The sequence below is a fragment of the Bufo bufo genome, chromosome 2, assembly GCF_905171765.1.
Source record: "Bufo bufo chromosome 2, aBufBuf1.1, whole genome shotgun sequence".
NCBI lineage: Eukaryota > Metazoa > Chordata > Amphibia > Anura > Bufonidae > Bufo > Bufo bufo.
The window spans coordinates 282,310,387-282,338,255 of record NC_053390.1 but is presented as its reverse complement, the minus strand read 5'-3'; the positions used below and the strand labels follow the sequence as shown (position 1 = coordinate 282,338,255).

The 27,869-nt window shown below is 45.6% G+C and overlaps 1 protein-coding gene across 1 annotated transcript in view; it reads right to left on the bottom strand.

The window, feature by feature from the left end:
* Positions 1–23,292, bottom strand: part of CORO1C (coronin 1C) — a 141,837-nt gene extending 118,545 nt beyond the window's left edge. Inside the window, exon 1 of the mRNA XM_040416611.1 lies at positions 23,153–23,292. The gene's annotated coding sequence lies outside the window, so the exon portion shown is untranslated. The remainder of the gene's footprint in view (positions 1–23,152) is intronic.
* Positions 23,293–27,869: the final 4,577 nt, after the last annotated feature.

Below are 27,869 nucleotides of genomic sequence, written 5' to 3'. Positions count from 1 at the left end.
ACATTTCTTCTAAACTGTAATCTGTATCCTCTGACCTGCAGAAATCAGCGCTCGCTCAGTAACAACTAACAGACAGTGCCTGTAGGCTGTAGCCTGGCCCTGTTACCGAAGCTAGCTGAGTGGTGTAAGGTTAAGGTACTAGTAGAGATGAGCTGCCGCTGAATCCTGATTTAAAGTTAAAGTTACTGCAGGATATGGATTACAGTTTAGAAATGTCAAATGTGGATGACACTGTTATAGGGAGGGGGATCTGTGGATGACACTGTTATAGTGAGGGGGATCTGTGAATGACACTGTTATAGGTAGGGGGATCTGTGGATGACACTGTTATGGAGAGGGATCTGTGCATGACACTGTCATAGGGTGGATCTGTGGATGACACATATAGCATAAGATGCTATATACGGTATGTGTCATCCACAGATCCCCCTCCTTAACAGTGTCATCCACAGATCCCCTCCATAACAATGTCATCCACAGATCCCCCCCATAGCAGTGTCATCCACAGATACCCCTCCCTATAACAGTGTCATCCACAGGCAACTAGGACATGTTAAAATCTGAGTGATTGTTTTTTGGGTTTTTTTAAACCACAGACAGCAGGACTTTTCTTCCCTGTTGCGGTTTTAGGTATTGGGTCTAGTATCGCAGCATTTCTAAGCATACTTGTGTAAATGTATTGTTGTTATAGCTGCCCCCCCTACTTTTGTCCTGGCCCCCAGTGTGCCCCCCCCCAAAATTTGAAAGCTAGAGATGCCACTGCTGATAATGGCCGTAACTTGGTGGTGGCTTTGGAGCTCGGCAAGCTCACACACATACCATGCCTAGCCCACGTGTTCAACTTAGTGGTTCAGCGGTTTCTCAAAACCTACCCCAATTTGCCTGAGCTACTGGTGAAGGTGTGCCGAGTGTGTGCCCATTTTTGAAAGTCATCTACAGCTGCCGCCGGTCTGGCAACGCTGCAGCAGCGCTTGCAATTGTCGGCTCACGACTGTTGTGCGACGTGAGAACGCGCTGGAACTCTACGTTCCACATGTTGGCCAGGCAGTAGTGGAATACCGGCTGCAACATGGTCGTCGCCTTTCCAGTCAGTTTCCGCTCTTCACAAGCGACGAGTGGGCATGGATGTCTGACCTCTCTAAAGTTTTACGCAACTTTGAGGAATCAACACAGATGTCAGCGGCAATGCCTCTATTTTCAGCGTAACCATTCCACTTCCGTGTCTATTGAAACTCTCGCTGCTCACAATAAAGGCGGATGCTTTGCATGTGGACAAGGTGTAAATGGGGGAAGACAGTACACAGGGTGATAGCCAGACCACCCTCAGTTTGTCTTCTCAGCGCGAATTGGATGATGATGAGGAGGAGGAGCAGGAGACGGTTGCCTCCGCTATAGAGGGTAGTACCCATAGCAGGTTTATTCCATTTTTTCAGCGTGGATGGGCCGAAGAGGAGGAAGAGGATGATGAGATTGAGATTCATCATCCTGATGAGGACAGCAAAGTTTTGTCTGTTGGGACTCTGGCACACATGGCTGACTTTATGTTATGCTGCCTTTCCCGAGACCCTTGCGTTATACGCATTTTGGCCAACACCGATTACTGGTTGTTCACCCTTCTCCAGCCCCACTACAAAGAGAACTTCTCCTCTCTCATTCCTGTGGTGGAGAGGACTAGCAAAATGGTGCAATACCAGAAGGTCCTTGTGGAAAAATTGCTCCAAAAAATTTCCAGCTGACAACACTGGCGGCAGAGTACGTAGTTCCTTGGGCCACCAAGGAGGAAAGACGAGGGGAACACACAGCAGTTCCAACAGAGGCAGGGAAACACTCTCCAAGGCCTGGGACAGTTTTATGACACCCCGCCAGCACCCTCACCCTGATGCGCGGCCTAGTGTCACAAAAAGGGAAACATTTTGGAAGATGGTGAAGGAGTACATAGCAGACCGTGTCAGCGTCCTCAATGATCCCTCAGTGCCTTACAACTCTTGGGTGTCCAAGCTGGACACGTGGCACGAACTGGCGCTCTATGCCTTGGAGGTGCTGGCCTGCCCTGCCGCCAGCGTTTTGTCACAGCGGGTATTTAGTGCTGCTAGGGGCATAAAAACTGATAAGCGCATCCGACTGTCAGCTGAAAATGCTGACAGGTTGACTCTTATCAAAATAAACAAGGCCTGGATTGCCCCTGACTTCTCTATTTCACCAGAGAAAAGCGGTTGAACATAAAGGCAATTTAAATGTGGCTTTTATGGTGTATTGAATACACTGTGTTCCCATGCACCCCTTCCACCACAAAAAAGAGTATATGGTTTAATCTACCTTTTCTCGTCCTCCTCCTTCTGCTCCATCATATCAACATGCTTATTAGGCTGTCCTAGCTACTAATGTTTTACAGGGTCAGCTCAGCAGCAGACCCTCACCCCTAATGTTTTAGTGGGTCACCAGCAGGCCCTCGCGCATAATGTTTCAGAGGGTCAGCTCAGCAGCAGACCCTCACCTCTAATGTTTTAGATGGTCAGATCAGCAGTAGGCCCCAGCCCCCAATGTTTTAGAGGGTCAGCTCAGCAGCAGACCCTCACCCCTAATGTTTTAGATGGTCAGATCAGCAGCATGCCCTAGCCCCTAATGTTTTAGAGGGTCACCAGCAGGCCCTTGCTCCTAATGTTTTTGAGGGTCACCAGCAGGCCATCAATCATAATTTTTCAAGGGTGTGTATGATGCCCTCCTTTATGTGTAATAAAGGGTGTATTGGAGTGCCAGTTCCTTGTAATTTTTGGCAGCCCTTTCACTTAGTGCATAGGCTTTATGAGTGTAGGAGTACTGCTACCTGAACAATTGTACCACAATGTGAATGAGGCCCTCCTTTATGTGATATATAGGTTGTATCGGAGTGCCTCTTCCTTGTAATTTTTGGCAGCACTTGCAATTTATATACAAGTAAATATACAGGAAAGAATGTTTCCTAACAATTTTTGCTCTAAAATTGATTTTATCTTCGGTTTTGTGCGTATTATTGTCAGTCTGTAAAAGTGGCGTACCACTTCAGTGGTGTTTCCATAAATTTTTGACCTTTTCCTGTGAACCAGACACCCTCCCCTCTTCAGAGCAGGGGGTGTCTGGTTTAATGCTCTGGTTCTCCCATTGACTTCCATTGTGCTCTGGTGCTCTGTAGAGCACCCGAGCATACCAAAGTGTTCTACTTGAGCACCAGAGCACCAGAGCACTTTGGTTCTCAATCAAGACTACACACCAGCCAATCCATGGTAATGCCCAAATTACCTTCATAGCGGCACAAAACAAATAACACCATGCAATACACATAATACCCCCTAGCAGCACTGTGGCAGACCTCTCTGCCTTTGGATTACTATATAAAACCTGATTCGTCTGTTTGTCCAGAGATTGCTGGTTGTTCGCCCAAATCAGAGCTATCCAGGGACGTTTAATTTATGGGGATATGTGGTGTTTTGGGGGTGTTTTCTGTGTTTGGGAAAAATGTGTGTTCTCTGTCCGTGAGTAATTAAGTTAGCCCATTGTGGTTGTTAAGTGTATCACAGGCAGAGGGGGGTTTGTGCACATTTGCTGGGAGTGTCCCTTGCTGGAAGACCTGCATAAAAGGCTGACATGTAGCCCCATTAAAGAGTTCCTGTTTTACTCTCAATAAAGAGCCTCGTTTCGTACTTTGGCGGAGGGGGGTAATTCGTATGATTCTTGTTCGACGCCTAGGAGTGTTCAGTAGCTGATGTCATATTCGGGGACAAGAACAGCTTTGGCGGCGTTAACCCCTTTACCTACTCGGGGTGCCGTAACAACTGGTGGCAAGCGGTGGGATAGTTCCATAAGGACAGCTACAAGGCGACCTAAGTGAATAGAGGCACACTATGAGCAACTAAGGCAATCTACTTTCAAGGATTTGCTGGAGAATCGGGGTCGACCGGCTAGTAGCCGCAAAAAGAGGGATATTATTGCCGAATTGCTAGAGATGGATCGAGCCGAAAGGATTGTCAAACCAGAGAGGACACCCGCAAAGGCGGGTTTTGACGGGGCCGTTCAGATAAGTTTGGCACACTATGAACCGAATCCCCCAATGGATATAATAACACAAGTCATAGCGGCCGTGGATGCTAACCGGCGCCAAACTCAGCAAAGAGGTGCTGCAGCAGCAGAGGTAACAGCAGTTCCAGTCATAAAAAGAAAAGTGCAGTTTGCAGGTTTTAAAAATTTTGTGGAAGCTGACGGAGCAATTGACGGGTACCTTGCCGATTTTGAACGGCAATGTGTCCTACACAGAGTTCCCAGGGACGAATGGGTCACAATTTTGTCTGGAAAACTGTCCGGCCATGCCAGTGAAGCCTTTTGGGCTATTCTTGATGAGGATATAGAGGATTATGGGCTGGTAAAGGAAGCACTATTGGCCAGGTACGCTATAACTCCTGAGGCATACCAGAGGTGATTCCAGGATAATACCAAGGAAAGTGGGGACTCTTACACAGTGTGGGCATGCTGCCTACATCGCACGGCAACCCACTGGATCAATGGATGCCAGGCGGTATCCAGGGAAGAAGTGCTGCAGTTATACCTGCTGGAGCACTTTTACGAAAAGCTGAGTCCTTTGATGCGAGAGTGGATCAGAGACAGGAGACCTCTCACCCTACCTGAAGCAGCTCGCCTTGCGGACGAATATACCAACGCCCACAAGACAGATACCCCTGTGATCAAAGCCACTTCATGACCGGATTACCGACCTACCATCTACCAAAATCACCCCAGGTATGCCCACTACAACAAACCAGAACCACCAAAATGCTTCCAGTGTGACCAAGTCGGACATAAGAAACTAGACTGCCCTTTGAATCATTCCCGGCAGTCTCAGTTCTGGAGAAAGCCAGGAGGAGGGAACCCTCGGGCACCAATGCCTGCTGCCCACTGCATCGAAGTGGGGAACATAACAGAAGAGCACTGGGGAACCTTACATGAGGCTGACCCTGTCCAGGCAGCTGCCCGGGATAATCGGCAGCAACACAGGCAGACTGTCCTGGTCAATGAAAAAACAGCCAGTGGGGTAAGAGACACCGGAGCTACTTTGACACTGCTACAGCGCAATCTGATCCCGGAAAGTGAACACACGGGGCACACTGTAGCCGTTAGAGTAGCTGGAAGGACCATCGACCAATTACCCACTGCCCGGCTTCACTTGGATTGGGGAGTTAGTTCGGGACACAAGAATGTGGGCATCATGAATGAGTTACCGGCTGATGTCTTACTGGGGAATGATTTTGCCCCCCTTGTTTCTGGATATGCCCCGCTGGGCCCCGTGGAGGCTAACCCTGTGACTACCCGTGCCCAGACCCAAGCTGCTAGAACCGGCCCACCTGCTGCAGAGACCCAGGTAAGGACACCTACCCCGACGATTACCTTAGGACAGGTCCCCTTAGACTGGGATACCCCAGGGGCATTTGGGAAAGAGAAACAGGAAGATCCGACCCTTCAGAAGTATAGGGCCAAGACAGACACCCAGGAGAGGGGAGCAGATGGGGAACTCTATGAGTGGGTGGGGGTTAGGCTATATAGGATCCCCAAGAAATCCACGACAAGTAAGACCCCTTCACAGAAGAGACAGCTGGTAGTCCCTAAGAAATACCAGCTGGAGATTCTGCGAATCGGGCATGATGTCCCCCTAGCATGACATCTAGGGGCCCGCCGCATGGCCCATAGAATCACCCAGAATTTTTTCTGGTCCAGTATCAATAAGGACATGCGACAATATTGTAGGACTTGTGACACGTCTCAACGGGTAGGAAAGCGGGGGGACCACCCTAAGGCGAGACTCATGTCAATGCCTATTATTGGGGAGCACTTCTATCATATAACCTTTGACATTGTGGGTCCTTTAGTCAGACCTAGTCCATCCAGGAAGAAATATATTCTTACTGTGGTGGACTATGCCACACGATACCCAGAGGCAGTAGCTATGTCCAACATCAAGGCAGAGACAGTAACCGATACCCTGGTTAAAATATTAACCCGTGTGGGGTTCCCTAAGGAGATCCTATCAGGCCAGGGGAACCAGTTCACTGCTGTTCTCATCCAGCAGTTGTGGAAGGTGTGCAACATTAAGCCCCTGTTGAGTTCACCTTACCATCCCCAAGACTAACGGTCTCTGCAAGCTCTTTAATGGGACCCTAAAGCAAATGCTGAGGACCCTTACTTATGCCTGCAGAGACTGGGAGAGATTCCTACCTCACCTGTTGCTTGCGTACAGGGAGGTACTTCAGGAATCTACAAGGTTCTCTCCCTTCGAGTTGCTCTATGGGAGAAGGGTCCGCGGGCCCCTAGATCTCATTATAGGACAGTGGGAGGGAGAAACAGAACAGGAAGGGACCCCCATAGTGCCATACGTGCTGGAACTCTGGGACCGCATGGAGCAGCTGACTCTGATGGTAAGAGAGAACCTCCAGGCGGCCCAGGGGAGACAGAAAAGATGGTACGATCGGGGTGCCAGACAGCGCACTTTCCAGGTTGGGCAAAAGGTCTTAGTGCTCAAAACTGTAAAAACAGACAAGCTGCAGGCATCTTGGCCGGGCCCATATAAAGTAGTTGCCCAACTCTGTGATACTACCTACATTATTGCCAGCTGTGCAGATGAAAGGATCCAGCGATCCTTTCATGTGAACATGCAGAAGAAGTATCAGGAAAGGCAGGAAGATATGTGCCCCTGCTGCAGATGACTGAGAGCTTACTCGTCCCTGACCTATTAGAAAGGGAACCCCAGACTGACCTCACTAGCCTAGTGAAGTTAGGAGACCGGTTAAGCCCCACAGAAATGGAACACGCTAAACAGCTTCTGTGGGAAAAACAAGCTACCTTTTCCCAAAAACCAGGCTACACGACCCTGGCCATACATAAGGTAGAGACCCCCGGACAAGCACCCCTCAGACAGTTGCCCAACCGTATCCCTGAAGCAGTCCGGGAAGGAATGCGGAAGGAGATACAGGAGATGACTCGGTTAGGAGTCATTGAGCACTCTGACAGCCCCTGGGCCTCGCCTGTAGTCCTTGTACCCAAGAAGGATGGAACCACCAGTTTTTGCGTGGACTACAGACGACTCAATGAAAAGACTACCACTGACACCTACCCGATGCCCAGGGTAGACAAATTGCTGGATCGTATAGCCAGGGGACGTTATCTAACTACAATAGACCTGTGTAAAGGCTATTGGAAGATTCCCCTGGCCGAGGACGCTATCCCCAAGTCGCCATTTGTTACCCTGTTTGGCCTGTACCAGTTTAGGGTCATGCCATTCGGGATGAAAAATGCCCCGGCTACCTTCCAACATATGGTGGATATGCTCCTCGATTGCTTCCAGGATTTTGCATGTGCATACCTGGACGACATTGCGATCTACAGTGAGTCTTGGGAAGACCACCTGGTTCATGTTGGGGTAGTTCTGGACAAGATTCTGGCCGCAGGCCTGATCTTGAAGCCAGTTAAGTGCCACTTAGGTATGGCTGAAGTGCAGTATTTGGGTCACAGAGTGGGGTGCGGGAACGAGAGACCAGAACCGGCCAAGGTATAGGCGGTAGCTAACTGGCCCACACCTCGCACTAAGACCCAGGTACTAGCCTTCTTAGGGACGGCAGAGTATTACTGACGCTTTGTCCCTGACTACAGTACGATAGCCAAGCCCTTGACTGACCTGACCAAATTTTTTTACCTAGGCAGGTCCTGTGGTCTCCAGCTTGTGAAACCGCGTTTCAAGCCCTCAAGCAAGCTCTTATCAATGTCCCTGTCTTGGCTGCCTCAGTACCTAACAAACGTTTTCTTGTCCACACAGACGCGTCCATGTTTGGACTGGGGGCTGTGCTGAGCCAAATCGGGGAGGATGGAGGAGAGCACCCTGTCGCATATCTCAGCAGAAAGTTACTACCCAGGGAAGTGAATTATGCGGCAGTGGAGAATGAATGTTTGGCCCTAGTTTGGGCACTTAAGAAGCTTACCCCATATCTTTATGGACAAGGATTTTCGCTAGTCACCGACCACAAGCCATTGGTCTGGCTTAACCGGGTCGCAGGAGACAATGGCAGTTTGCTGCGGTGGAGCTTAGCCCTGCAACCCTATAACTTCACCATCAGCTACCGACCCAGTAAGCAGAATGGCAATGCCAATGGGTTGTCCCGGCAAACAAACACTACTCCAGCCTCCTAGTTCCGGACATCCCCAAGTTGACCCGAGAAGGATCAAGCCGGGTCTGCCGGAGTGTCCCACAAGGAGGGAGCCATGTGGCAGACCTCTCTGCCTTTGGATTACTATATAAAACCTGATTTGTCTGTTTGTCCAGAGATTGCTGGTTGTTCGCCCAGATCAGAGTTATCCAGGGACGTATAATTTATGGGGATATGTTGTGTTTTAGGGTGTTTTCTGTGTTTGGGAAAAGTGTGTGTTCTCTGTCAGAGTAATTAAACTAGCCCATTGAGTTTGTTAATGGTATCACAGGCAGAGGAAAAATGTGTGTTCTCTGTCTGTGGGAAATTAAGTTAGCCCATTGTGGCTGTTAAGTGTATCACAGACAGAGCGGGGGGGTTGTGTACATTTGCTGGGAGTGTCCCCTGCTGGAAGACCTGCATCATTCGTATGACTCCTGTTCGACGCCTAGGAGTGTTCGGTAGCTGATGTCATATTCAGGGACAAGAACAGCTTGTCATATTCAGGGACAAGAACAGCTTTGTTGGCGTTAACCCCTTTACCTACTTGGGGTGCCGTATAAGCACTAAATAACAATACTCGTTACCTTTCCAGCAGCACCAAACAGAAACCAAAGAGTGTGTTTAGAGATGATCAGGCATAAGGCTGTGTTGAGAGACAGATTTCGTCACATTAAAGGGGTTATCCAAGACCTATAGTGCCCGGGCCCCTCACACAGATTGTACTTACCTCTCTCCCCGGCACGTGCGTCACTTGTGATGCCGGCACGGCCGCCGTTGCATCTCCATCACCCACGATCCTAGGGAGGCTTGTGCCGGCATCAGAAGCAACGCGGATGCCGGGGAGCGAGGTAAGTACAATCTGTGTGCCATGAGTGTCAGGGGTGGGACCATTATGGCAGGGCCAGAGTTGTTAGTGGGGGGGGGGTTCACACATCGGTGGTGCATGTTCATTATAAAGGAGGCCCACCTCTTGGTTCAGGGGTTCACAGGGAGATTCACTGGCTCTCGGGTGGCCAAGTCTGGCCCGGGCACCAGAACCCCACAGCTCTGTACACTGAGCAGTGCCTGCACCTGGCTACTGCAGCACTGTTCCTATTCAAGTGAATATAATGACACTACTGTACTTTCTTCTTCAAGATCTTTGCATTGAGTGAATCAATGCATGAGATTTCAAGCCATACAGACCTAATAATTCTCACAGCTGAGGTTGCTACAATTCTAAGCAGTAAAACAACAGCACACATCTCTCTATTGTACCAATAGTCTGCCACCATGTATCAATGGAAATGAAACGCAACAAACATGGATTCCAGACTGTTTAGTCCAACAGAGGACATACTGTTTAATGGCACAATGTTATCAGGCTTCACTATAGGGAGGTTATGTGCTGATACAAATCTCTGCACTCAGAATATCCTTCAATAACATGAATAGGATATTTTTTTTTTTTAAATAGTTTAAAAAAAAAGCGTGGACTGTAAGAGCTGTATTACACCAACAGATTATCTGACAGATTTTCTGGCCAATCATTGGAGACACACAGATCTTTTGTTATACACACCAACTATTGGTCTGATTGGACAGATATTAGTCAGATAATCTTTTGGTATAATACAGCCCTAACAAGCTGCAGAACTGCCGCATGCCTTATACAACAAGGATTTATTATGGACGTTTTTCACCTGTTGGACTTGAATACAGAAAAACACAACTTCAAAGAAAACCTCAATAATCAATAACAAATTTACTAAATGTTTTTGCCAAATGTTCTTACAGTTACAGAAACTACTTTTGTGGGAACTGTATTACACAGCCCCACAGAGCAGGCAATTATCATGAAGGGGACATTGCTTCCCGATAACTGCCTGCTCGTCAGTGGAGGTGAAGAGCTGCATCTACATGAAGCAATCACCTCCACTGTATGAGGACGAGTGATGGCCACTGCCGTTGTTCATCCTCATACAGATCCATTGCTTCTGAGCAGCAGATCTGCTGCCCAGAAACGATGATTTAATGCTGGATTTACACGGCCCACTGGTGGAGATGATTATCAGGGACGTATGTATATGTGTTGCCAATTATCCGAAGAACAAGTAAAATGCTTGTTCATTAGGTGAAATGACTATTCATACAGCACAATAAATCAATGTTTCTGGGCAGCATGGATCTGTATGAGGATGAACGACGGCAGTAGACATCACTCGTCCCCATACAAGGGAGGTGGTTTCCTCATGTAAATGAAGCTCTTTCCTCCACAGATGAAAAGACAATTATTGGGAAGGAATGGCTCCTTCCCGATAATTGCCTGCCAGGTTGGGTCATGTAAATCCACCATAATGTGCTGCATAAAAGATCATTTCACCCGTGTTTTGCTCATTCATTGGGTGATCGGCAGCACATTTACATGGGCTGATCATTGAGCATGACCAATCCTAAAAATGTTCTTTCCCGATAATCGGCCCAACAATTGGGCTGTGTAAACCCTCATTAAAGGGATTGTACGGGCTTTTAATATTGATGACCTATCCACAGCATAGGTCATTCATTTCAGATTGGCGGCTGGGGGGGGGGGGGGCGACACCCAGCACCCCAACCGATCAGCTGTATGAGGGGAAGGCGCGCGCCATGAGCATGTGCCAATCTCCCTTCACTCTTCCTGCTCGCTGCTGCTATGTCTATGGCGAGCAGAAACAGAGATAGTAGCCAGCATGCACGCACTGCACACGCCTTCCCTTCTTACAGCTGATCACCCGATACCCCTGCCAATCTGATATTGATGACCTATCCTAAGGATAGTAGTAATAGTATAATAGTAGCTGATACAAAAAAATATCCATTCAGACCGTGAATTCTCTGTGACCTTAGAGAACCCAAATGGCCAGGCAGGAGCTGGTGGATACACCAGTCAGTTACAGATAAGCCAATCAGGTAAGGGAGACGTTCAAACTAAACATTGAATGCACTTTCTTTAAGGGGCCCATATAGGAGTTATGTGGTGGTCACTCCTCACAGGGTACAGAAGCACCAGTAGCATATTTTTATTGGACCTCTAGGTCAGATTCTTCTTAATTAACACAAATTGAGAACAGCAAGAGCTCAGTGGTGTTTATAATGTTAAAGCTGCCCACTGTTATAATCTTGCCCATATAATCTTAACACCTTAAGGACCCAGCTATTTTTCACCTTAAGGACCAGGCCATTTTTAGCAAATCTGACATGTGTCACTGTATGTGGTAATAACTTTAAAACGCTTTTACTTATCCAGGCCAATCTGAGATTGTTTTCTCATCACATATTGTACTTCATGACAGTGGTAAAACTGAGTCAAAAAATTTGGAAAAAAATTTCAAATTTCAATTTCTTTACTTTTATAATAGATAGTAATAACTCCAAAAATAGTTATTACTTTACATTCCCCATATGTCTACATCATGTTTGGATCATTTTGGGAATGTTATTTTATTTTTTGGGGACATTAGAAGGCTTATAAGTTTAGAAGCAAATCTTTTTTCAGAAATTTTTCAAAACCCACTTTTTAAGGACACGTTCAAGTCTGAAGTCACTTTGTGAGGCTTACATAATAGAAACCACCCAAAAATTACCCCATTTTAGAAACTACACCCCTCAAGGCATTCAAAACTGATTTTACAAACTTTGTTAACCCTTTAGGTATTCCTCAAGAATTAATGGAAAATGGAGATGAAATTACAGAATTTCACTTTTTTGGCTGATTTTCCATTTCCATTTTCCAGAATTGAATTTTTTTTCCACTAACAAAGCAAGGCCAAACAAAACTCAATATTTATTGCCATGATTCTGTAGTTTACAGAAACACCCCATATGTGGTCGTAAACTGCTGTACGGGCACACGGCAGGGTGCAGAAGGAAAGAAACGCCATATGGTTTTTGGAAGGCAGATTTCACTGGTATAATTTTAAGCTGCCATGTCACATTTAACCGCCTCCGGACCGCCTAACGCAGGATCGCGTTCCGGAGGCGGCAGCCCTGCGCACAGTCATGCATATACGCGTCATCTCGCGAGATGCGAGATTTCGCTCAAAGCCGGCCCGCGTATGCGCATCGCGGGCCGGCAAAAGTTAGAGGGGGGTCGGGTCATCAGCTTGCCAGCCAATGATCGTCGCTGGCAAGCTGATGATTTTTAAAAAAAAACAAATGAAAAGCCAGTTAACACATTATATTAGTAAATATGATGTGTTAAATGGCTTGTCTGCTCCTCTGCTGGTCCTTTCGTCGGTTGGTTCCAGCAGAGGAGCAGACATCACTGTGAGTACCCACCAACACTACACCTTAGCCCCAGATCACCCCCATCACCCGAATTAACCCCTTGATCACCGCTTGATCGCCCCTGTCAATCACCTAGTGAAAGGAAAAAAGTGATCAGTGTAAACTGTCACTTTTTTTTCCCACTGGTATTGACTGTTAGGTTTTAGGATAGTTTAGGCCCCTTGGTTAGGTAGTTTAGCGTCAGTTAGCGCCCAGCCCACCACACCGCAGTCACTAATTCGCTGATTAGCGTATCGCTAATCAGCATTTGTACTTTTATAGTATCTGTAAGTGATCAAAACTGATCACAGTCAGATCTATAATTGTATTAGTGTCACCTTAGCTCGCCCTCCAACCAAAACGCAGTGTTTGCCCGATCAGGCCTGATCGGTCGCCCACACGTGCGTTCACCCACGCCCGCCCCGCCGCAGTGACAAAAAATATATATTTTTTTGATCACTGCACAATCACTTTCCAAGCTCTGCGGTGATAAAAAAATCAGTTTTGATATTTTTTATCAATCGCAGCGGCCTCCGGTACTTCGCTAGCCTCCCCTTTGTAAGACAGGCTTGCTTTTTTTCTTGGGTATTCTCAGGTAATACCCCTAAATTTAGTAGTCCAAATGTCAAACAGGGAGTATTCTTCTGAAGAGGCCTACAGGATTCTGACCCAGTCGGATGAGGAATGGGAACCCTCATCTGACGAATCTAGTGGGTCAGAATATGAACCTGTAGAAAGCAGTGGAAGTCTGACCCAAAGTTCGGAAGAGGAGGTTGAGGTCCCTGATAGAACCAGGTGTACCCGGCCTCGTGTCGCTAGACCACAGGTTGCGCAGGATCCGCTTCAAGAGCAGCAGAGTGGGGCTGGCGCTGTCGGATCACGTGGTGAGGCATACACCAGCAGCGCAGCCCTCCCTGGACCTAGTACCAGCACTGCCGTACAACATGGTGAAGTGGCGAGCACCAGAAGGGCAGTTGAAGCTGGTACGGTGGCACGTGCAGTAGTTACCCCGTCGCAGCCACCGCACAGACAGGCCCGTAGACCCCCTAGAGTCCCTGAGGTGCTGGCAAATCCTGATTGGCAGTCACCAACTTCAGCCGCACCATTAGTTCCCCCTTTCACCGCCCAGTCTGGAGTTCGGGTTGAGACAGCTCAGATCGGTTCGGCCCTGGGATTTTTTGAGCTGTTCTTGACTGCGGAGCTCTTGGACTTAGTCGCGGCAGAAACAAATCGGTATGCCACTCAATTTATATCCGCCAACCTGGGAAGCTTTTATGCCCAGCCTTTCCGGTGGAAACCAGTCCAAGTTTCCGAAATTAAAATTTTTCTGGGCCTTCTCCTCAACATGGGTCTAACCAAAAAGCATGAATTGCGGTCATATTGGTCCACGAACCCGATTCATCACATGCCCATGTTCTCTGCTGCTATGTCCAGGGCACGATTTGAGGCCATCCTGCGTTTCCTGCACTTTAGCGACAACACCACCTCCCGTCCCAGAGGCCACCCAGCTTTTGACCGGCTCCACAAAATTCGGCCCCTCATAGACCACTTCAACCAGAAATTTGCAGATTTGTATACCCCAGAGCAAAACATCTGCGTAGACGAGTCCCTAATACATTTTACCGGGCGCCTTGGCTTCAAACAATACATCCCAAGCAAGCGTGCCCGGTATGGGGTCAAATTGTATAAGCTCTGTGAAAGGGCCACAGGCTATACCCACAAATTTCGGATCTATGAGGGAAAAGATCAGACCCTGGAGCCGGTCGGTTGCCCTGACTACCTGGGGAGCAGTGGGAAGACAGTCTGGGACTTGGTGTCACCCTTATTTGGCAAGGGGTACCATCTTTATGTGGACAATTTCTACACAAGTGTGGCCCTCCTCAGGCATTTGTTCCTAGAACAGATTGGCTGCTGTGGCACCGCGCGAACTAGTCGCGTGGGCTTCCCCCAACGGCTCGTTACCACCCGTCTTGCAAGGGGGAAGAGGGCTGCCTTGTGTAACGAAGAACTGCTCGCGGTGAAATGGAGAGACAAGCGTGACGTTTACATGCTCTCCTCCATTCACGCAGACACGACAATACAAATTGAGCGAGCAACCCGTGTCATTGAAAAGCCCCTCTGTGTCCACGACTATAATTTGCTCATGGGAGGGGTGGACTTCAATGACCAGATGTTGTCTCCGTATTTAGTTTCCCGACGCACCAGACGCTGGTATAAGAAGGTGTCTGTATATTTAATTCAATTGGCTGCATATAATAGTTTTGTTCTCTACAGTAAGGCTGGGAGAACAGGATCCTTCCTCAAATTTCAGGAAGAGATCATCGAGACCCTCCTGTATCCAGAAGGTTCCGTGGCCCCATCCACCAGTGTAGTTAGCCGTCTACACGAGCGACATTTCCCCAGTGTCGTTCCTGGTACCTCAACCCAACCGTCACCCCGAAAAAGATGTCGTGTCTGTAGCAGGAGTGGAATAAGGCGTGACACCCGCTATTTCGGTCCTGACTGTCCTGACCACCCTGCCCTATGCTTTGGAGAGTGTTTCCAGAAGTACCACACACTGGTACACTTAGCATAGGGATTGCATCTCACAGGACAGGCACACAGGGCTATTAGGGCCCTTTCTCTCACAGCTACTGCAAACCTCTCCTTTCACCTTGGATAAAGTGCATAATGTACTTCGCCACATCTTTGGGCGATTTGCGCTTTGCACATTGTCCCATGGGGAAGGAGAGGTTTGTTCTATAAAGGTAAAAAAAAAAAAATTACCGGTAAGTAAAAAAGTTAACGTTCACTTGAAAAAGTTAAAGTTTATATGTTCCGTTCAAATTTTAATATAAAGTTAATAAATTTATTGCGTTGCGGCCTGGTTTTTTCTTTTTTGTTTTGTTTTTTTTACCTTCCAGGTGGACCAACCGATCGACTAGATGCAGCACTGATGTGCATTCGGACAGAAGCACTGCGCTGCTGTCAGATTACACAAAAGTCGGTGTATGCGGCGCTGCAAGACGAGATTTCTCCTCTGCAGTAAAAGATACGTTTGCCGAGGCATATGAGATGAGGAGGCGGCGGTGTTCATATGCTTTGGCAAACACTTTGTATATATAAAAAAAATAAAAAATCCCGGCAATGATTTATTTATCCACATCGATTGATGTGAATGGATAAATCTGGTTTGCCAGGGCATACGGGCTAAGTGGGTATGGATGTTGGGCGGAGCTCCTATGTCCTGGCAGACGCCTTTCCCCTCCTTTTTTTTTTTTTGGCAGAGATTTTTTCATCCACATTGATCGATGCGAATGAAGAAATCTGTGCCATTCATTTTTTCTTTCAGCCCAGAGGCTGAACGGAAAAAAAAAATCTCATTACCCGTATGCTCAATATAAGGAGAATAGCAGAAACTCCTAATGCTGGCCATACATGTAATGATTGCGGAGACCCTCAAATGCCAGGGCAGTACAAACACCCCACAAATGACCCCATTTCGGAAAGAAGACACCCCAAGGTATTCGCTGAGGGGCATATTGAGTCCATGAAAGATTGAAATTTTTGTCTCAAGTTAGCGGAAAGGGAGACTTTGTGAGAAAAAACCCCAAAAAATCTATTTCCGCTAACTTGTGCCAAATTTTTTTTTTTTCTATGAACTCGCCATGCCCCTCATTGAATACCTTGGGGTGTCTTCTTTCCAAAATGGGGTCACATGTGGGGTATTTATACTGCCCTGGCTTTTTAGGGGCCCTAAAGCGTGAGAAGAAGTCTGGGATCCAAATGTCTAAAAATGCCCCCCTAAAAGGAATGTGGGCCCCTTTGCGCATCTAGGCTGCAAAAAAAGTGTCACACGTGGTATCGCCGTACTCAGGAGAAGTTGGGGAATGTGTTTTGGGGTGTCATTTTACATATACCCATGCTGGGTGAGATAAATATCTTGGTCAAATGACAACTTTGGAAAGTAGACACCCCAAGGTATTCCGTGAGGGGCATGGCGAGTTCCTAGAATTTTTTATTTTTTGTCACAAGCTAGTGGAATATGAGACTTTGTAAGAAAAAAATAAAATTAAAAAAAATCATCATTTTCCGCTAACTTGTGACAAAAAATAAAAAATTCTAGGAACTTGCCATGCCCCTCACGGAATACCTTGGGGCGTCTTCTTTCCAAAATGGGGTCACTTGTGGGGTAGTTATACTGCCCTGGCATTCTAGGGGCCCTAATGTGTGGTAAGTAGTTTGAAATCAAAATCTGTAAAAAATGGCCGGTGAAATACGAAAGGTGCTCTTTGGAATGTGGGCCCCTTTGCCCACCTAGGCTGCAAAAAAGTGTCACACATGTGGTATCTCCGTACTCAGGAGAAGTTGGGCAATGTGTTTTGGGGTGTCATTTTACATATACCCATGCTGGGTGAGATAAATATGTTGGTCAAATGCCAACTTTGTATAAAAAAATGGGAAAAGTTGCCCAACTTCTCCTGAGTACGGAGATACCACATGTGTGACACTTTTTTGCTGCCTAGGTGGGCAAAGGGGCCCACATTCCAAAGAGCACCTTTCGGATTTCACCGGCCATTTTTTACAGATTTTGATTTCAAACTACTTACCACACATTAGGGCCCCTAGAATGCCAGGGCAGTATAACTACCCCACAAGTGACCCCATTTTGGAAAGAAGACACCCCAAGGTATTCGCTGATGGGCATAGTGAGTTCATGGAAGATTTTTATTTTTTGTCACAAGTTAGTGGAATATGAGACTTTGTAAGAAAAAAAAATAAAAAATCATCATTTTCCGCTAACTTGTGACAAAAAATAAAAAGTTCTATGAACTCACTATGCCCATCAGCGAATACCTTAGGGTGTCTACTTTCCGAAATGGGGTCATTTGTGGGGTGTTTGTACTGTCTGGCCATTGTAGAACCTCAGGAAACATGACAGGTGCTCAGAAAGTCAGAGCTGCTTCAAAAAGCGGAAATTCACATTTTTGTACCATAGTTTGTAAACGCTATAACTTTTACTTTTACTTTTTGCAAAATTTTACAACTGAAAGTGAAAAATGTCATTTTTTTGCAAAAAAATCGTTACATTTCGATTAATAACAAAAAAAGTAAAAATGTCAGCAGCAATGAAATACCACCAAATGAAAGATCTATTAGTGAGAAGAAAAGGAGGTAAAATTAATTTGGGTGGTAAGTTGCATGACCGAGCAATAAACGGTCAAAGTAGTGTAGGTCAGAAGTGTAAAAAGTGGCCTGGTCATTAAGGGTGTTTAAGCTAGGGGGGGGGGGGGCTGAGGTGGTTAAAGACCCCCTCATGCACCACTAGAGTAGAAACTAAAAAAAAATGACCCCAAACTACCGGATAAGGTGGCAGTTTTGTTGGTACTATTTTAGGGTACATACGATTTTTGGTTGCTCTATATTACACTTTTTGTGAGGCAAGGTAACAAAAAATAGCTGTTTTGGCACTGTTTTTATTTTTTGTTATTTACAATGTTCATCTGAAAGGTTAGATCATGTGCTATTTTTATAGAGCAGGTTGTTACGGACGCGACAATACCAAATATGACTACTTTTTGGGGTTTTTTGTTTCAGTTTTACATAATAAAGCATTTTTGATAAAAAATATTATTTTTTTTTGTGTCTCCATATTCTGAAAGCCATATATTTCTTTTTTAATTTTTGGGTGACTATCTTATGTAGGGTCTAATTTTTTTTTCAGCATGAGATGACGGTTTGATTGGTACTATTTTAGGGTGCGTACGACTTTCTGATCACTTGGTATTACACTTTTTGTAATGTAAGGTAACCAAAAATTGCTTTTTTTACACCGTTTTTTTTATTTTTTTTATTTTTTTTTACGGTGTTCATCTTAGGGGTTAGTTCATGTGATATTTTTATACAGCAGGTTCTTACGCACGCGGTGATACCTAATATGTATACTTTTTTTATTTTTTTTACATTCGAGAGCATTTTTTAAACAAAAATAAATCATGTTTTAGTGTCTCCATAGTCTGAGCCATAGTTTTTTTTATTTTTTGTGTGATTGTCTTAGGTAGGGGCTCATTTTTTGTGGGATGAGGTGCCGGTTAGATTGGTACTATTTTGGGGGGCACACACCTTTTTGATCGCTTGGTGTTGCACTTTTTGTGATGTAAGGTGACAAAAAATGTTTTTTTTAGCAGTTTTTATTTTATTTTTTTGACGGTGTTCATCTGAGGGGTTAGGTCGATACGGAAGCGGCGATACTTAATATTAGGGTTGTCCCGATACCGATACTAGTATCGGTATCGGGACCGATTCCGAGTTTTCTCGGCGGTACTCAGCCGCCGATACCCCGCCCCGATACATAAATAGAATACTATGGGCGGGGCCCGGTGCAGTCACTGTACTCTTACACCGGGCCCCGCCGCTCACCGAAGTATTTATAAACGTGAATCCTTATCCTGTTGTTAAGTTGAACTAACGCTGCCCTCTCCCATGTTCCCCTGTATCCCCCTGTATCCCCACAGCACTTACTTAAGCTTCCATAGCAGGCAGAGCAGACGGCAGCAGTAACGTCACTCACTGACGTAGAGCGCCTGCTCCGCCCACTTTATGAGTGAAGCAGGCGGAGCAGGCGCTCTACGTCAGTGAGTGACGTTACTGGTGCCGTCCGCTCTGCCTGCTATGGAAGCTTAAGTAAGTGCTGTGGGGATACAGGGGGATACAGGGGAACATGGGAGAGGGCAGCGTTAGTTCAACTTAACAACAGGATAAGGATTCACGTTTATAAATACTTCGGTGAGCGGCGGGGCCCGGTGTATTGGGGGACACTGTTATGAGGGGGATCTGTGGATGACATATAGCAGTGTCATCCACAGATCCTCCCCATAACAGTTCCATCCACAGATCCCCCACCAAATAACAATGCCATCCTCAGATCCCCCCACCCCATAACAATGCCATCCACAGATATCCCACCCCATAGCAGTACCATCCACAGATCCCCATAACAGTGCCATCCACAGATATCCCACCCCATAGCAGTACCATCCACAGATCCCCATAACAGTGCCATCCACAGATCCCCCATAACAGTGCCATCCACAGATCCCCCATAACAGTGCCATCCACAGATCCCCCATAACAGTGCCATCCACAGATCCCCATAACAGTGCCATCCACAGATCCCCCATAACAGCACCATCCACAGATCCCCATAACAGTGCCATCCACAGATCCCCCATAACAGTGCCATCCACAGATCCCCCATAACAGTGCCATCCACAGATCCCCATAACAGTGCCATCCACAGATCCCCATAACAGTGCCATCCACAGATCCCCCATAACAGCACCATCCACAGATCCCCATAACAGCGCCATCCACAGATCCCCCATAACAGTGCCATCCACAGATCCCCCATAACAGTGCCATCCACAGATCCCCCATAACAGTGCCATCCACAGATCCCCCATAACAGTGCCATCCACAGATCCCCCATAACAGTGCCATCCACAGATCCCCATAACAGTGCCATCCACAGATCCCCCATAACAGTGCCATCCACAGGTCCCCCATAACAGTGCCATCCACAGATCCCCCACATGACAGTGCGTCATCCACAGATCCACAGATCCCCCAAAACGGTCACATGACATTTAAAAAAAGTATCGGTATTCGGTATCGGTGACTACTTGAAAAAAAGTATCGGTACTTGTACTCGGTCCTAAAAAAGTGGTATCGGGACAACCCTACTTAATATGTCTACTTTTCTTTTTTTCCCTATTTTTGAGAATTTTTTTTTACATTATTTTGGGAAAAGGACGCTTTTTTTTTTTTACTTGAAACTTTTAATTTTTTTATTATAAAAAAAAACACATTTTTTCCACTTTTCTTTATGTTTTATATTTGTCCCACTGTGGGACTTTACTTTTTCAGGGTTTGATCCCTGTTTCAATTCAGTACAATACATTCTGTATTGTACTGAATTGAACTGTCAGCGTCTTACACAGTAAGACGCTGACAGTTGCCTCGGAGACCCAGCCCTCAGGCTGGATCTCCTGGGCTTCCGTAGCTGGCAGGCTCCAATGCCTGTGGAAGGAATTGGGGCTGCCATGGCAACCATCCGGTCCCCTCCACCACAGAGCGGGGACCCGAAGACTAAGGAGAGGGAGCGCAAACTTCCCATATGCTGCGGTGAGCGCTGACCACGGCATATGAGGGGTTATTCACCGGCATCGGCGTTATCACCGATATTGGTGGATGCAGCACGGATCCGGCTGTCAGTAACAGCCGGATCTGTGCTGCTGATCGCAGCAGCGCACATACATGGGGGGGGGGGGGGAGGATCGCAGGACGAGAATGCTCGTCCTGGGGTGCTAAGTACTGGCCATTTAGGACGAGCATTTTCGTCCTGGGTCGTTAAGGAGTTAAAGGGAACTTGTCAACTTTATGCTGGCCTCACTGAGGGCAGCATAAAATAGTGACAGAAATGCTGATGTCAGTGGTGTCACTCATGAGCTAAAAGTCAGTTGTTGCTGAGAACCAGCATAATAATCATTGCAGCACAGACCTTGTAAAGAGTCACATCTACCTGAGAAGAGTCCTGGTTATTCATAATCTCCTGCTCTCTCACCCATCTGCTGATGATTGGCAGTTCTCTCCTAGAGAGAAAGGGAGAAAACTAGGTAGAAGATCATCAGCAGGTGGGCACAGAGAGCAGGAATTTATGAATAACCAGGACTTTTCTCAGGTGACCGTGACTCTTCTCCAGGCCCAGTCTGCAATGATTGTGATGTTGGTTCTCGGCATCCACTTACTGTTAACTTTTAAATGACAGACCTCTAAAATCAACTCACCTGTCTCTACTTTATGCTGCCATTAGTATGGGCAGCATAAAGTTGATGACAGGTTCCCTTTAAAGGGAGCCTATCACCTTCAAAATCTGTTTCAAAGAAAGTTGAGGGGGAACTATAGCTGCAGAGTGCCTGCTGTTTTACATAGTAGACACTTAGTGGCAAAGTCCGTGATTGAAGATAATGCTTAATTGTGACCACAGTATCTGAGCAGTCAATTACTGTGTTCCTGGTGCCCGAACAGCTCCCCCGCAGCGAGATCACAGGAGCTGTTCACTTGCTATGGCAGCCTTGGGCCTTCTGAAGGCTCCGAGGCCTGTTAAAGCAGACTGATTCTCCCATAGAGTGTTCCCCTAGGGCAGGCATGCTCATCCTTCAGCCCTCCAGCTGTTGCAAAACTACAACTCCCATCATTCCCTGACAGCCTACAGCTATCATCCTACAGAAGTGCATTGTGGGAGTTGTAGTTTTACAACAGCTGGAGGGCCGCAGGTTGAGCATCCCTGCCCTAGGGTAACTAAAAATAAGTGTTAAAAAGGTAAAAAAATGTTTGAAAAAATATTTAAAAAAAAGAAATGAAAATGTAAATCACCCCTTTTCCCCATTTTAAGAATAAAATAAAGATCATTAGTATTGCTGTGTCCCAAAATGTTAAAGTTTTTATCTCATATAGTAGATAGTGTAAAAGAAAAAAATCTAAATGCTGATTCTCCATTTTTTAGTAGCTTTACTTCCCCATAAAATTGTATCAATGAAAAATATAGAATGCTCCACACAAACAAAAATGAGCCCTCACACAGCTCCTTAGACGTAAATATAAAAGCTATCCGGGTCTGAATTTAATTTTTTCCGAAGTTTTTTTTTGTTGTAAGTATTAAAACAAAAGAAAAACTCTGTGGTATTGCTGTGATCGTACTGACCCAGAGAATGAAGTTACCGTGTCATTTTTACTACATATGGAACACCGTAAAAACGAAACTCATAAAATTATGGTGGAATTGCATTTTTTTCTTCAGTTCCACCCCATTTCGAAATTTTTTCCAGCTTCCCACTACACTTATACGTAAATGGAAAGATAAAAAAGTTATTGCTCCTGGAAGACCAGGAGTAAAAAAATGAAAATTCGCTGTGTCAGGAATGGGTTAAAGACATTAACCATAATGGCATGACCACATTTTATGCATAGATGTTCATCAGGATAACAACGCTCATTAATATGGATTAGGCTGTCCAAATAGTAGATCAGCGTTCTTTGAATTCACTTAGACTTATTTAAAGGGGTATTCTCATCTGGGAAATTGATGAAATATGCTTTGGCTATGCCATCAATGTCAGATAGGTTTGGGTCCCATCCTCCTATCTCCATTAGAAAATTTGAGCTCATTTCTAGACATATCCTTACACCTTTAAATGCTAATATAAATTATATCAGATGCCTCATTTCAAGAATGAATATCCCAAAAAATTAATAACACAAATATAATTTCCATAAAATCAAAAGTATTGCTTAAAAGTTTCAGTGCCAGTTCTGTAAGGAACTACAGGTAATGTCTGCTCCATGGGATTTCTGTACAATGGAAGCATTCTCTCCCATTCTACATGTATTTAGCACAGACACATATTACCACAAAGTAACAGCAAGCTTCTGCTTCATTATGATATTAAAGTTCATACAAGTTCATTAATGTCTGGAGATATGCCAGATAAAGTAGTGATCACTGGCATTTTTCTGGACTTGATCTCAGACAACCAGCAACAATTTATACTCTATTTTCATGTATGGGGCAGAAAACAGATTTATTTTAAGGAAATATCACCCATCAGAACAAGAGGCACCGCACTTACCTCTTTTGGAGTGACTAACCAGTACTTTGCGTTTGGAAGAGCTTGACGCCTCAAAGGCTCTCCGAGCATCTGCTACTGAGAGGACCTTGTCTTCTTCTGAGTCACCTTGCTCGGGCTTGCTCTCCTCAGAAGAGGTCCTTCCCTGGGAGCTGGTTTGGGCTGAGAAGACCCCTTTAACCACCTCAGTACAGAGATTGGGAGGAGCGTCTTGTGGGAGCTTTGCATTTTGACAAGTTCCTATGTTCCATAAAGTTACCTCCTCCGTAGCACCTTCATGTCCATACAATGTGCTGCTGTCTTCCTCGGTGTCACTCAGGTTCTCCTTACACGATGGATCCAGCTGGTATATGCGCTTGGGTGGCCCCCGGCTCCCGGGAAGACGCTCCTTCTCCTTGTCATTGCTATTTTTGGTGATCTCCTGAGCTTGGACTTGAATGCTAGTGCACATCAAGGCATGGACGCTACTTACCATCTGCCCCACACCTTCCAGTAAGTGGTCAGTGCTATACGATCTTCCCATTCTCTGGAGTGACAGCCGGGTGACTTGTCTGTGGCCATCACTGCTCTCTGAGGCAGAACGGGTCAGTGCCCGGATACTGCCTTGGAGATATGAGACCAGGTTCTCACTCTGTGCCCTCCTGTACAGTTTTACCTTTCTCATCCTGTCATCTTCATCTCTAGATTTTCTAAAACTAGTGGTGGTGTGGTCAGTATACTTGGAGAGGTTTTGTCCTTCACTCCAGAGTCTGGACTCATCTTCTTCCATCTTATAAAGAATAACGTTCATATGCTTGGATTGGTTGTCCTCTGTCTTCTCCAGCTTTACTTCTACCACACCACCACTATCCTCTTGATGTATCCCAACTGGCAAGTCCTCAGTGTCTAACACATCCCAACTAAAGCTCCTTTCTTCTAGCTTCCATTTTCTTTTTTGGATGCACTCTCTGCTTGACATTTCTGAGGAGCTCTTCTTTATGTCACAAGTCCCAGGCTCACCTTGCACCTTTACTCCACCTCCAAACCTATGTTCCTCACCTAGACCCTGTGCAATGTGTTTGGACTGCTCAGAAGTTTCTAAAGTTAAGAAGTGTATGGGCTGATTGGAAAAATTTAGATCCTCTTGACCTTCAAGTGAATCACCCCCAAGGTAAAGCCGAGCAAAGGCAGGATTGGAATCCCCCAGCTTCTGACGATCCCCCAGCTTTTGATACTCTGTCATGGCGTGGTGTCCTCCTGTGTAATCCATCTCTTGTCTGCTCTGCAAGCAGTTATCAGCTGATTGTGGATGAATCGGATCCATGCTGTGGACTGTATGCTTCTCCTGTTACAATGAGCTCCTATCTGTTCTTTTCCATGAAGATGTTACACTGTACTTCTTGTTACTTATTCATGCCTGTGCTGAGGAGCCAAGGAAGACAAGTAGAACTCTGTAAGAGTAGAATGCCTCAGCTGATCCTTGACTTACACTTGGTTATTAAAAGGATTGCTGCCTTCAAGGTTTGTGCATGGCATTGATGGTCAGTTCAAGAGATGACAGAGAAAATACTTGACATGCAATAAGGTGACTGGAATAAAGATGTGGGATGTTCTGTGCCAGGATGCCTTCAGTCGCACCCTTCTCAGGGATATGAGAAATCCATCTGCTTTATTGAATTATGAGCTATGAAACCTTCCAGAGGTAAACAAGAGGATGTAACAAGTACAACAGGACTGCACCACCTCTCTGTGCAAATGATCCACTGTATTAGAACCTCTATATCAGTGATTTCCAACCTGATTACCCCAGGGGACCCCTGAAACATGTTGGGGACAGCATTTGCAGTGCTATAATTTGAGTCATATATGTTTACTGCTTTGCAAAGCTTCTTAGGAGAAGCTGAAATCAGATTGCCTTCTCTACTGTCAAGTGACAGGTTTTGTTTTTGCTGTGTTATGATTAGGCTAAGGGTACTTTCACACTAGCGTTTTTCTTTTCCGGCACTGAGTTCCGTCACAGGGGCTCTATACCGGAAAAGAACTGATCAGGCATATCCCCATGCATTCTGAATGGAGAGTAATCCGTTCAGGATGCATCAGGATGTCTTCAGTTCAGTCATTTTGACTGATCAGGCAAAAGAGAAAACCGTAGCATGATACAGTTTTATCTCAGGCGAAAAAAACTGAAGACTTGCCTGAATGCCGGATCCGGCATTTTTCCCCATAGGAATGTATTAGGGCCGGATGGGGCATTCAAAATACCGGAATGCCGGATCCGTCCTTCCGTAAAAATGTGAAAAAAGATAGAAGACGGATCTGTCTGTCCGCATGACAAGCGGAGAGACGAATCCGTTCTTGCAATGCATTTGTGAGACGGATCCGCATCCGGATGTGTCTCACAAATGCTTTCAGTCACATCCAGATCGGCGGATCCGGCGGGCAGTTCCGACGACGGAACTGCTTTCCGGATCACACTGCCGCAAGTGTGAAAGTAGCCTAGAAGGGTTCCCATGTGGACATTTTTGGCATACTGATAGGTACAAGTCCCACTCCTATCTCAAGATCAATGCCCCTCAGTGAATGTAGAACACACTGCACATGCACAGCTTTCTCTACTCATTGCTATGGGACATCCCAAAATAGCTGAGCACTCCCATAGTGGTGAAATGTGCAGCATTCTCTCCAAGCATGGTGGGACTTGGTTCTTACCATAGGAGTGGTTCCCAGAGATGGGATCTGCATGTATCAGATATCTATGACATATCCTATCGATATGCTATAAATGTTCAAATGGGGCAACCCCTTTAAGGAACCCCAGGGTTTCCTGGAACAGTGCTCTAGAATGTATTTCAAGGACACTGGGGAACACAGTGCAAAGCACAAAGCAACCAGTCAAGACATAGCTTTCATTCAGTACAGCACTATTTATCTTTGCGCTACGTTTTAGGCATGGAAATACATTATTGAAGTTTTTCCTTAAAATTGATAACAGCACAGGGTTGCCCAAACGTTGTAATATGCTGTTGTTTAAAGCAGATTTGTCAGTTTAATATGGATCCCTATGTTAGCACAGCTATTCTGTTGCTAAAGCAGTGGAAATTAATTTGTTAGCTGCCGTCAGTGACAGCAGCTAACAAATTAATTTCCACTGCTTTAGCAACACGTCTGGCTCATGTAAGGGGCTTCCCAAGACAGTCTAGTATGCTACTCCGTGCCATTTTTGTTGAGTACAATTGTCCTGCCGTACACCCTAACATAACCTAACTCTTAGGGGGTATTATTACTATGTGTGGCACAGTGGGAGCATTCTTACTGCTGTGAAGAGCAATAAGAGGAGTACTATTACAACATGGGGCCTAACGGGGCAGTGTGGAAGACCATTCAGGCAATATTACTGTCAATACTGTCTAGGGCACTTTCTGTTCTTAGTGTTGTTGGTGATGCTATCTGTGTGGTACTATTATTTATTATTTACACAACCAGCACAACTTTAAGGGTAGAAGTAGGATGTAGGGTGGGGAGGGTGCTGGAAAAGCTAGGAGCCGAAAATGTTTGGGTAGCAAACTTTACAGAGATGAATGATGGCTGGAAGAAGTCATCATTCCAGTCTGGGCTGACTAGAGAAGAAAAGGGAAAGTGAACAAGTCCTATCAGAGATGTCATCTGTGAGTCAAAACTTGCTGGTTAAAGGGTCATATTTACTAGTTGGTGCATGGTTAGACACATTTGTCTAAGATTACACCACCCAGTCGTTGGTTTACTTTGCATCAAAATTATGTGAGCAATTTTGGTGCACGTTGTCACTACTTAATCCATGCTCCCTTGAAGGTGTTGAAAGGGTCTAAAACAATAAATATGGTACATCAACGTATCAAAACATCCCTGTTGAAGGGTCTCTTCCTGTTCCCGTCTCATGTCTTCTTTGGCACATTGAGAGATTCCTCCCACTTGCAACCACATTACTGTGAAAATATATGCCTGGTTCAGTTTATGCCGTATGAATGTGTATAGTTTTTTGTTCGCATTGATGGCTATACATGAGAAAAGTGGTGGCACACATAGGTCAGGATAGAAAATTGTATTCTTTCTACAAAATTGTTTTGTGTATGGTTTCTAAAAAAAAAAAAGTCTTTATTGGAGTTCGAATCAAAAGATAACAATTTCTGCCCTCAAAGCAGGGGCAATTTGGTGAGGCAAAACCATAGCTGCCTCTGTTGTGATAATCTTCATTAAAAGGTTAATTTTTAATGAAGATTCTATATGTTTTCATTTTCAGATGATGCATCAAACACATAAAGGAAACATGTGACAAAACTACTACTACTCATGGGCGATCTTCTTTACTCTAGCTAATCCAATGACTTCTTGAAATTCAAAAATGATCCTGGCAAGGTCACTGGTTAAACATTAAATATACAATATTGCCTACATACGTATGTGTGAGCAATTAGCAAGCTTCACTGGGACTTGTATATGTCGGAGCTGCACAGTTCACATTTCCACTTCCCTTAATAATCAAATTTTCACGAAAGTAGTTTCTCATCTGGAAATAAAACTACCCTTGGGGTGAGTTACCCACTGACTCATTTTTATGATGGTAAACCAACATAAAAAAAAAAATACCAAAATCTGCCAAAAAAATACACTTGTGTTACTTGCAAATGTCATTGTGGATTTTTGAGTTGCAGGGCAATTAAAGGGGCTGGCCTATCTCAGACAGTGATGGCAATATCGCTTGGAT